The sequence below is a fragment of the Nannospalax galili genome, unplaced genomic scaffold (assembly GCF_000622305.1).
Source record: "Nannospalax galili isolate Female #2095 unplaced genomic scaffold, S.galili_v1.0 scaffold290, whole genome shotgun sequence".
Lineage (NCBI taxonomy): Eukaryota > Metazoa > Chordata > Mammalia > Rodentia > Spalacidae > Nannospalax > Nannospalax galili.
Window position 1 is genome coordinate 7,223,031 of NW_008331486.1, and position 11,811 is coordinate 7,234,841.

At 44.8% G+C, this 11,811-nt stretch overlaps 1 protein-coding gene across 2 annotated transcripts in view; it reads left to right on the forward strand.

Annotated features, from left to right (window-relative positions):
* Fnbp1 (formin binding protein 1) overlaps positions 1-11,811 on the forward strand; it is a gene marked incomplete in the record, with an annotated part of 132,819 nt that overhangs the window by 40,380 nt on the left and 80,628 nt on the right.

Consider the following 11,811-nt stretch of genomic DNA (forward strand, 5'->3'; position numbering starts at 1 on the left):
ATTCAATAACCAGTCCATACTTGGGCCTGACTGGGTCTCCATTTTTCTGAAGAATGTTTTCTGTTTTTATGGGGATGAATAGGAAGCATATCAATCAAGAAAAGGGTATAGTTCAGTGCTTTATGTACTAGGCTTTCATATCGATTTCGGTGCTTTCATAAATATTTTATTTTCTTTTTGGACCTCTAGTTGGCAGAGGCTCAAGGGACCTGATGATGCTCTTATGTGGAAGATTTTCCCGTCAACCCAGTTATAGGTTAACAATTAAATGTTCGTGTCATAATGCAAAGGAATGAATGAAAAATTGCGTGTGTGTGTAGCAGTGACTTCTGCACTGTGGACAGAATCTGAACTAATGACTTTCACCTAACCCGGCACCCAAAAGCTACTCTACAATGCAACAAACTCACTGTTTGCTCCTCTTGTGACCCGAGCATCTGACCTTAATCCCTCAAGACCCCTTTTTGCCCTCCACCCAAGATAGTGAATGAATGTAGGTGTGCATGATTGACGTATCAAAGCGTTGAAAGCACTCGGCTGGTATTCTCACTGAAAACAGTGAGAATAATTGAGAAGTCTCCTTGATACTGTGTATGTGTGTGTGATATTTTAGGCCTAGGGAGCAAAGGGATTGACTTCCTGATGTGATGGGGTGGATTGTAGCTTTGACTAAAATAAAAGTATGAGTGAAGCCTGGCTGGAGAGCACAGGTCCGTGAGACGTCAGAAAGAAGAGGTGGTTCTTGGAGTTCTGGTCCACTCTTGACTTGAAATGCTAAGAATCAAGCTGTTTCTTTATTCAGGTATAATTGTCATGTCTGTGTATAGAATGCTGTTCACAAACTAGGTCTGGTGGTGCATACCTATAAACCCCAGACTTCTGAGGCAGACACTAGAAGATTGCCACAAGTTTGAGGCCAGCCTGGTGTACATAGCAAGTTCCGGGATAGCCAGGGCTACATATTGAAACCTTGTCTCAAAAAAACCAAAACCAAAAAATACAAGGTTTTGATGTTTTCTCTGTCAGCACTGAAGACTGAGGGCTGGTGCAGACCAATCAAGTGTATTTTAACTTTGAGGCAGGAACTTGCTGTGCTTCCCAGGCTGGCCTCAAACTCAATCCCGAGCCCAGGCAGGCCTTGAACTTGTGATCCTCCTGCCTTCTGAGTAGCTTGGGTTACAAGTTGTACCACTAGGCCTGCCCAGATTTTGCCTTCTGTGTTGTGTCTTTCGTTAAAGTTGACTCTACAACTGCAAAGTTAGACCTGTCTTTCTGAAACTAATTTTCATACCGTCGTCATTTTTTCATACGTTCCTATGTAAGACATCTTATAACGTCTATTTGGGAAAGTAATTTCTTTTTTAAAAATTACATTTATTTATCTTTTCATTTTGTGTGTGTGTATACACATGTTCATCTATATATGTGTGTACGTATGTTGGCACACGAGAGGCCAGAGGACAGCTTTCGTGGGGGTGGGGGATTTGTTCTCTCCTTCCATTGTATGGATCCCCAGTATCAAACTGGGGTCATCAGGCTTGGATATAGGCACCTTCACTTTCTGAACCTTCTCACCAGCCCCTGGAATTGTAATTTCTTAAAAAGTTAAAATTGGGGGGCTTGGTAGAATGCCTGCCCAGTATGTCCAAGATCCTAGGTTTCATTACACACACACACACACACACACACACACACACACACACTCATGAGAGAGAGACAGAGACAGAGAGAGATTCACTATGTAGCCCTGGCTATGCTGGAGGAGCTTGCTGGGCTTGTAGACTAGGCTGGCCTCAAACTCATAGAGATCCACTTGCCTCTGCCTTCTGCCTTCTGAGTATTGGGATTACAGGTGTGTGCCACCAAGCATATTCCAGGTTTTGTCTGCTTAGACTCCATACACTAGAATTCCAGTGCTTTCTCATAGAGGTTATATTTATTTTTTCTTCTGTCTGCATTCAGTTGGACTCTATTTTCTGTGTCCTGCGTGTCTACCATGAGCCTCCTTACTACCCGCCCTTTGACACAGTGTAATTATTGTTATGAAAAGGCAGAAATGCAACTTTTTATATTCCATGTTTTTCACACTCTTTTTGTTTGATTTTCTTTCCTTCTTTTTTTTGAGGCAGTTTCAAGTGCCTCAGGCCAACCTATGTAGCCAAAGATGACTTTGAATTTCTGTTCCTCCTGCCTCCACTTCCTGTGTCCTCGAACCACAGGCCTGTGTCACTATGCCTAGCTCACATTCTTTTTTTACTTTTATTTTTTGAGGTAGGGTCTCTTTGTGTAGACAAGGCTGACCTAGAACTCACAGAGATCTGCCTGCCTCTGTCTTCAGAGTGCTGGGACCAAAGATTTGTGCCACCACGCCCAGCCCACATTCTTTTTTTTTTTTTAATTTTTATTTATTTATTTATTTAATTTTTTTTTACGTGTATAAGTGATATTATGCCTACATGTGTGTAAGTGTACCCATGTCATCCCATGCCTGAAGAGGGTGTCAGACACCCTGGAACTGGGGTTATGGATGGTTGTTAGCCACCATGTAGGTGCTGGGTTTGAATCCGGGTCTTCTGTAAAAATAGCCAGTGCTCTTAACCACTGGGCCATCTCTCTAGCCCCTCAGCCCACATTCATTATATCCCTAGCTTTATCCACCTGCTGGCACCTCCTCACCCTCTATAGACGTTTTCTTACATTCTTATCTCTTTAGAAGTTGCTTTAGAAGAACCACAAACACCAGATAATTCCTTGGCATTTTCTCTTGCACAACAGAAACAGATGTAGCTATTTGCAGCAACTCAACCTAACTATGGAACTGTTTTGTGGAGAGCTACAGAACTACATTTAAAAGAGATTCCAGACCTTTAGAAACTGCTGGTGGGAATGTATGGAAATCATTATGGAGGGTCTATGGGACTAGGCAAGATGGCTCAGCAAATAAAGGTGCCTTCCACCAAGCCTGATGACTCGAGTTCCATCCCCAGAACCCACACGGTGGAAGGAGAGAACTGACTCCAAATAGTTGATCTCTGACTTCTACATGCATGTATGAACAGCATCTCTCTCTCTCTCTCTCTCTCTCTCTCTCTCTCTCTCTCTCTCGTGTATGAACAGCACCTCTCTCTCTCTCTCTCTCTCTCTCTCTCTCTCATCAATCAATGGGAAAAAAACCTTGAAAATGGAACCACCGTATGCTCCAGCTTCCTCACGGCTGACATAAAACTGAAGGAATCTATGTCAGCATACCACAAAGATACCCATTCACCTGTCTTTACTGAGCTCTGTCCACAATAGCCAAGAAAAGGAGCTCATTGACAGATGGAGGGTGGAGAAAATGTGGTGTATAGACACACAGTGAAGTTCTATTCAGCCAGAAAGAACAAAACTGTGTTACTTGCAGGAAAATGGGTTGAACTGGAGATTATCATGTTAAGTGAAATAAGCCAGATGGAAAGCCAAATATTAGGCTAGGGGTGTGGCTCAGTGGAGGAGCACTTGGCTGGTTGCCCAAGGCCCTGGGTTGGATCTCCAGAACTGAAAAAGGAAAAAAGAATGAGAAATATCATGTTTTGTCACATACAGAATCTAGACATTATACATGTGCATATGTGTATTATATATAAAGAGAGACATGGAAGTCTCTCTTTTAGGGAGAGGAAGGGGACCAGGGGAGGGAGGAGGGACAACAAGAGGGTCATGGGAAATGGCTATGAACAGTGACATTCATTATTTTGTATACTGATTTTAAAGAATAATAAATAAAAGATTCCAGAGCTCAGTGCTACAGTGCTTCCCTAACTTGCATGGGCCCTTAGTTCAATCCCCAGCACCACTTAAACCAGGAGTGGTGGTGCACACCTGTAGTCCCAGTGCCAGGAAGGCGGAGGCAGGAGGATCAGGAGTTCAAGGTTATCCTTGGCTATGTAGTAAATTTAAGGCCAGCCTGGGATACATGAGACCCTGTCTCAAAAAAAAAAAAAAGCACAGTTGATACTTTGGAGAAAAACTTTTCTCTGTTCACGTCTTTGTCTCTTAAAAAGTAAAAGGCCTAGATGGGCATGGTGGTACATGCCTTTAATTCCAGCACTTGGGAGGCAGAGGCGGATAGATCTCTGTGAGTTCGAGACCAGCCTGGTCTACATAGAGTTTCAGACCAGCTGAGGCTACAGGGAGACCCTGTCTCAAAAAGACAAAAAAAACAAAAACAAAACAACAGAAAAGAACGGTCGCTAAGAAAGCCTGGAAGCAGCCCGTGAGCAGCGTTCCTCCATGGCCTGTGCTTCAGCTCCTGCCCTGGCTCCCCTCCGTGATGACCTATGGGCTGAAGGTGAAATAAACCCTTTCCTCCCCAGGTTGGTTTTGGTCAGTGTTTCATCACAGCCATAGAACACAAACTAGAATAAGAGCAGAAAATCCCCATTTGATGCTGCGATTGATGCCCACTGACATGTCTTTCCTCATTGGTGGCTCTTTCCTCATCTTTTCGGCTCATTCAGCCTCAGGTAACCAAATGTTTGTGGCACAAATCTTGCGTTGGTTTGAATTCAAAGAGCAACGGGACTTTCAGTTCAAGTTGAGTGCTGAGGGCTTTAGGGCTCCCAGAAGATGCTGGGGAGCTTTGTAGTCTCCCACTGACTTTAGAACTAATAGCTTCGTGTGTGTGTGTGTGTGTGTGTGTGTGTGTGTGTGTGTGTGTGTGTGTGTATGTGTATAGTATACACTTGTGAATTAATCATCCCTTCCATTTAAGTCTTATTTTCTGATCCTTTGTCTTGGAAATAGTTTAGAATAATATCGTATGGTCTTGGTTCCCAGAATGTCCCTGGACCCCTAGAGGTTCCTCAAGCCTCTTAAAAAAAAAAAAAAATTATATGGCTATGTGTATTGCCTGCATGTAAGTTGTGCCCATGTCATGTAGTGTCAGAGAAGGGCAGAAGAGGCTGTCAGATCCCCTGGAACTAGAGTTACAGACGGTTATTAGCCACAGTGTGGGTGCTGGGATTTGAATCCAGGTCTTCTGCAAGAACAGCCAGTGCTCTTAACCGCTGAGCCACCTCTCCAGCCCCCTCAAGCCTCTTTGGAATCACAGGTCAAACTTTTCATAGTGACAGTCTGTCTTTTGGCCCTTGCCCACAGTGCAAAGGCGATGGTGGCTGGAACGGCAGACCCTGATGTGGGGATCCAAATCGCACAGGTGTTTCTTGCATTCTTTGCCATTCTCTGGTGATGAGTTTTTCAGTTTTGTTTTACAGTGTTCTTGACAAAGGTGTGGACGGTTGCCCGTGTGCTGTCTCAACTGCTTGGGAGGCTGGGATGGGAGGCTTGCTTGAGCTCAGGAAGTCAAGACCAGCCTGGGCGAATCTCAATACCCCATCTCAAAAAACAAAGTAATGGGTGAAACAATCAAGATTCACTTGTTCTTGCTGCTGTTTTTGAGACAGCTAAGGATGACCTTGAACCTCCTGAGCGCTGAGATTACAGCCTTGCACCACCATACCCTATTTATTTATTTTTAGTGGGTGTATATGCTGTATATACAAGTAGATGCATGGGTGCCCATGCATGCGCATTTAGAGGCCAGAAGTTGATGGTGTGTATTTCTCAATCGCTCTCCAACTTTTTAAAAAATATTTTATTTATTGCTTTTTTTTAAATGTGTATGCATGTATTGCCTGCATGTAGGTAAATACACCCGTGTTGTGCAATGCCTGTGGAGGTCAGAAGAGGCAGTCAGATCCCCTGGAACTGTAGTTATGGACAGTTGTTAGCTGTCATGTGGGTGCTGGGATTCGAACCTGGGCCTTCTGTCTGCAAGAACAACCAGTGTTTTTAACCACTGAGCCATCTCTCCAGCCCCCCAACTTTTTCTTTGTTTCTTTGGTGTTTGTGTGTTTGGTTTTGTTTTTTTTTTGAGAAAAGGTCTCCCTGTAGCCCCAGCTGGCCTGGAACTCACTATGTAGAGCAGGTTGACCTGATCTCAGAGATTCACCGGCCTCTGGAATGCTGGGATTAAAGCTATGTGGCCACCATACCCAGCTTCCAACTTAAAAAAAAATTTTTTTAAATTTTTATTTTATGTGTATGAGCGTATTACTTGCATGTAAGTGCACCCATGTCATGCAGTGCCCATGGAGATCAGAAGAGGGCATCATATTCCCCTGAAATTGGAGTTACAGATGGCTGAGCCATCCCTCCAGCCCCCAGCCCCCCCCAACTTATTTTTTGAGACAGGGTCTCTCACCAAACCTGGAACTCGCCAGTTCATCTAAACTGGATGACTAAAGCCCCCCAGATCCTTCGGTCTCTGCCTCCCTAGTGTTGAGACTACAGGTGAAGCTTCTTACACGGGATGGGTCCTCCTGTCTACACACACAAGTGCTTTGCCCACAGAGCTGTCTCCTCATCCCCTGATGTTTTTTTTTTTTTTTCTAAGACAAGTTCTCAAAGTCTCCACATAGCCAAGAATGACCTTGAACTCCTGATTCTCCTGCCTCTGCCTCCTAAGTGCTGGAATGGCAGGTCTATGCCACCAATACCTGGCTCAGATTCTTAGTTTTATTTGATGTTGGCTCTTGTATCAGCCTCCTTTTATTAGTATGTATGGTAAAATGGAATGCATGCTTAGAGCACTTTAGTGCTTAGAATATTTGTGTGTTTGAGTTCAAAACTGAACTAGTGGATTTCCTCTTGGGATGCTGTTTTCACTCTATAGACAAGCTCTTGGGCTAGGCAGGGTGGTACACACCTTTAATCCCAGTACTCAGAGGCAGAGAAGAAGGTGGATGGATCTCTGTGAGTTCCAGGCGAGCCTGGCCTACATAGCAAGTTCTAGACCAGCCAGGGTACACAGTAAGACCTTGTCTCAATAAATAAACCTATAAATTTATGATGCAGTAACTTGACACTTAGACCAATCTGCATGAAGATATTTTCTAAATGACCAGTGACTACTATACAGCCCTGCACAGGTAAGAGCACTGTTCGCAGTGCAAGGTGGATTTCATTGGAACCAGGGTGAAAAGTTTGTTGCTATTGTTTCAAATTTCATAGGTCCCTTAGCCTTAGAGAAACTGTTGTTGAGTTTTAGTATCATATCCAAGAAAAATATTCACAGTTATCTACAAAGACCATCCCACTTCTCTTCTTTTAGGGTCAGGGATGTAGGTCATGGCACAAAACGAAACAACAAAACAAAGCAAAACAGTAGAAACTTTACTGAACACACACCTGTAATCACAGCACTTGAGAGAGGTGGAAGGCAGAGGATCCAGAAGTTCAAAGTCGTTTGAGGCTTTGTAGTAAGTTTGAGGTCAGCCTGGGCTATGTTAAAGAGACTTTGTCTCAAAAAACAAAGGATCCCAGAAGGGAGGAATGGAGGAGGAAAGGCAGACCCCTCCCTTCCTAACCACCTGTCTGCATGAGGTTCTGTTTTCAGAACTCAGGAGGCAGAGACACGTGGATCTCTGTGAGTTCAAGGCCAGCCTGGTCTGTATAGTGAGTTCCAGGCCAGCTGGGGCTACAGGGAGACCCTGTCTCAAAAAAAAAAAAAGTGTCTTATTATTTTTATTTTATGTGTATGGGTGTTTGCTTGCATGTTAAATGCACCATGTATGTACAGTGCCCATGGAGGCCAGAAGAGGGTTTCCAATCTCCTGGAACTGGAGTTACAGATGGTTGTTGGTTGCCATGTGTGCCCTGGAAATTGAACCCAGGTCCTCTTGAAGAACAACATGTGCTCTTAACCTCTGAGTAATCTCTCCAGCTCCAATCAATGGTTTTTTGTTTTTTTAATAATCTCTTTAATTTCAGATAAAGTAAATATTAATAGATAAAACCCACTTATGTAGAGGCTCTTTAGAGTCTTAAGTGAATTTTAAGAGGGCCATTGTCACATGACACCAAGCAGGAAAGACTGTTAATCTATTTAGACAGAGTTTCAGTCCCAGGCCAGCCTTGAACACATGATCATCCTTCTACCTCAGCCTCCCAAGTACTGAGATTGCAGGAGTGTGTCACCACACTCAGCCTAAAGGGATGCAGTCTTGATATCAGTATTTTTAAAGGCTCGTTTATAATGTTTGCTCACAAAGGAGTCTTTTTAAGATTTGGAATTTCTTCCCATTAAATTTTCCACATTTTAGTCAAGAATGTAAGTGGGCTGATTAGTTTTTCATCTGTTTTGAATTTTCCTCCAGCTGCTGTCGAATGCTACGGCCATGTGACAGTAGCTCGGAGTGTGGTCCCCTCAGAGACGCCTTAGTATCCCTACTCAGAAAGATGCCCTGCCGCAGCGGGTGTTCATCTGTTGCTATTTAAGGCTTTTGCTATTAAGATCTTCTGTCTTGTTTGGACTCTCTGTTTTTTCAGCACAGGCTTTGGTACTACTTGCAAAATAATCTTGGATAGAGCAGCTATTGAAAACACATCGTTGGGGGCTAGGAATGTAGCTCAGCTAGTAAAGTGCTTGCTTAGGGTACACAGAGCCCTGGGTTTGATCGCCAGCACCAAGTAAACCATGCCTAATAGTGCACGCCTGTAATCCCAGCACTCAGGAAGTGGGGTCGGGGGATCAGAAGTTGAAGGTCATTCTGGGCTATGTGAGGCCCCATCTCAGAACCCAAAGAAAAGGAAACACATTGTTAGCTTGTAACCAGTCATCTTTACGGTGACTTCAGTCCCTTGAGGAAGTATTTCTTGTTTGTGTTTGCAGGGACTTGGGTGTCAAAGCTGTTACCTTGTATTACTACAAAGAATTGCTTCCCGGCACTACACAATCCACTCTAGCCAGTTACTCAGCCCCCCTCCCCTTTCATTTTTAAATAAATACGATCACTGTTGAACTATTTGAAGAAAGGTTGCTGCTCAGGAGGGGGGGGACATTAGGAAGTCTTACCCTGAAGTACTAGGAGCAATTCATAACCATTACTTGAATTGTTTGTATATTTACCCTTTCCCGTTGTTTAAACAGACCTGCCGTCTCATTCCCACTTCCTAACAACCCTCATCTTAGAGATCACAGAAAAATAATCTTCTAAGCAGTGTTTCTTAAAATGGAAGCTGCATGAGCTGTATTGAGGCCCAAGAATCACTAAGAACTTTTAAGTATTTGTTTCTTATTTTTCTATGACAATGTTTTAAAAGATTGGTTATAAAGATGAGAATTTTTTAAAAATTTTATTTATTAATTTTATATTATGTGTATGCGTATATTGCCTGCATGTAGGTAAGTGCACCTGTGTCCTGCAATGCCATCGGAGGTCAGAAGAGGCTGTCGATCCCCTGGGACTGGAGTTAACGGACAGTTGTTAGCTGCCATGTGGGTGCTGGGATTCGAACCCGGGTCTTCTGCAAGAACAACCAGTGTTCTTAACCACTGAGCCATCTCTCCAGCCCCAAAGATAAGAATTTTACAGGGGTTATTTTCAATGAGACACTTTAGTGGCAGAAGGCTTTAACATCCTGAGCGTGGTGGCTCACAACTTTAATCCCAGCACTCGGGAGGCAGAGACCGGCAGATCTCTGTGGGTTCAAGGCCAGCCTGGTCTACATAGCGAGTTCCGGGTCAGCTGGGACTACAGGGAGACCCTGTCTCAAATAATTAATAATAGTAATAATAACCTAAGTGCAATAGTAGACTTAAAGTTGATGTACAGTTTGTAAAGGGAACTGACAGTACAGCTCCCTGTTGGCACTTAACAGTACAGCTTTGTATATAGCACATGTGCAAAGTGGTTGGACTGCACAGGAATAATTAAAGGACAAGAGAGAACTTTTAGAGGTGGTAAATGTTTATTTGTGGGGGTAGATTGTGGCCATGGTTGGTATTGTGGATATATGCTTACCTTTAGATTCATCATTGGATGCATGATGTATAACTTTTGTTGTTGACAAAGTCTCACTGCCTCGCTCAGGCTGGCCTTGACTCCTAGGCTCCTGTCATCCTCCTGCCTCAGCCTCCTGAGCGCCTGTATTACTACTGTGTCTGGCTAAATATGTATGCTGCTTTTTTTGGGGGGGGGTCTTTTCGAGACACGGTCTCCTTGTAGCCCCAGCTGACCTAGAACTCACTATGTAGACCAGGCTGGCCTTGAACTCACAGAGGTCTGCTTGCCTCTCTGACTCCTAAGTGCTGGGATCGAAGGCGTGCATCACCATGCTAGGCTTTTAAAAACAAAAACAAAAAACAAAACAGGGGCTCATGTAGCCCAGGCTAGCCTCAAAGTTGTTTATTTAACTGAGGATACCCTTGAACTTCAGATCCTCCTGCCTGGACCTCCTGGGTGCTAAAGTTGTAGGCATGCACTACCACACACAGTTTATGAGGTGCCACAGATGAAACCCAGGGCTTCCTGTATGCTAAGCAAGCACTCTACCAATTGTGCTACAGCCCCAGCCCCATTGCTGTCAATCATACCTTAATGAGGTAGCTAGAAAAAAAGAAAAGCTGAAATGTGTCACTAAGTGTGCTGTTACCTCCTGTGTGTGACAGCATTTGGTGCTTTGGTATTTATTGACTTGGGCCTTCTGGCTTCACAGGATGCTCATGACTGTATCTGTGAATCACAGGGATCACACTGTAGGTCCACAGCCAAGCCATTGAGATGGTTGGTAGCTTGTGTCTGGAGCACTGTGACTGGCTAGAGCCTCATCAGCTCTGGTCTCTCCAAGCAGCAGTGTGCCTCCCATCTGGCTTCACCGGAGCTCTAACCCCTATGTGCTAATGGGTTCTCTGGCTCCCTTCCACGCCTCTCCTGCTGGCTTCCTGGGCCGGTCCTCCTGGCTGCTCCTGGGCAGAGCTGCCCACCCTCTGCCACTCCAGTCGGTCCCCTCCCTGGCCTCCTCCTGCGAGCTCAGTCCATCTGTGCTTCCTGTCTCTGCTGGGCACACCAGACCCTTGCTCCACATGGCCAAACTGCATTTAGTTTTCCTATCTGGACTGTTTATCTGCTGACAGGAAATAGAGCCTGAGTCACCCTGGAGCCCTTGAGGCGAGTCTCTCCCAGGCTCTGCAGACAATCCGTCACTAAGACTTAGTTCTGTTTCCTGAGCATCTCCAAAATGGATGCATTCTGCTCCAGTTATCAAACGGTTAGGACACTCTCCTGGCTTCTATCCCTCGACTCCATGTTGACCTGTGGACACCACCGCTCTTGCAAGACCTGCGTGTGCCTACCAGAGAGCTCCTTAACTGAGTTCCTTGACCGTGCCCTGAAGGCCTTGAGCAGTTTGACCCTGAGACGTCTATTCCCTGGTGCCCTACCCGCCCTCACCTGGCACTCAGAGGGGATACATCCACCCAAGTCCGAGCCATCTCCTCAGTCAGTGGTGACCGGCATGCCTGCCTGTCTAGTTCTTCCCAACAAGAACGACCAGCCCTTCTCTAGGGCATTGCTTATCCCTGTTCAATTGGATTCCCAGGCTCCAGCTGCTGTTTCCCGCACACAGTATAGGTTTGGTGAGCAAAGTCCCTGTGACCCATTTTTCTCATTTGAAGAAAACAATTTCATAACTCCCCTAACCACTTCCTTGCTCCAGATTCAATCAGCTTGGTTTTTGTCTTTTTAAAAAGATACTTTGAGGGCCTGGAGAGATGGCTCAGCGGTTAAGAGCACTGACTGCTCTTGCAGAGGACCCGGGCTCGATTCCCAACACCCACATGGCGGCTACAAATGGTCCTTAACTCCAGTTCCAGGGGAATCCGAAGCCCTCTTCGGACCTCTGCAGCATTGCACGACACGGGTGCACTCACATACATGCAGACAATACACTCATATACATTAAAAAAAAGATACTTTGATTTATGCGTAT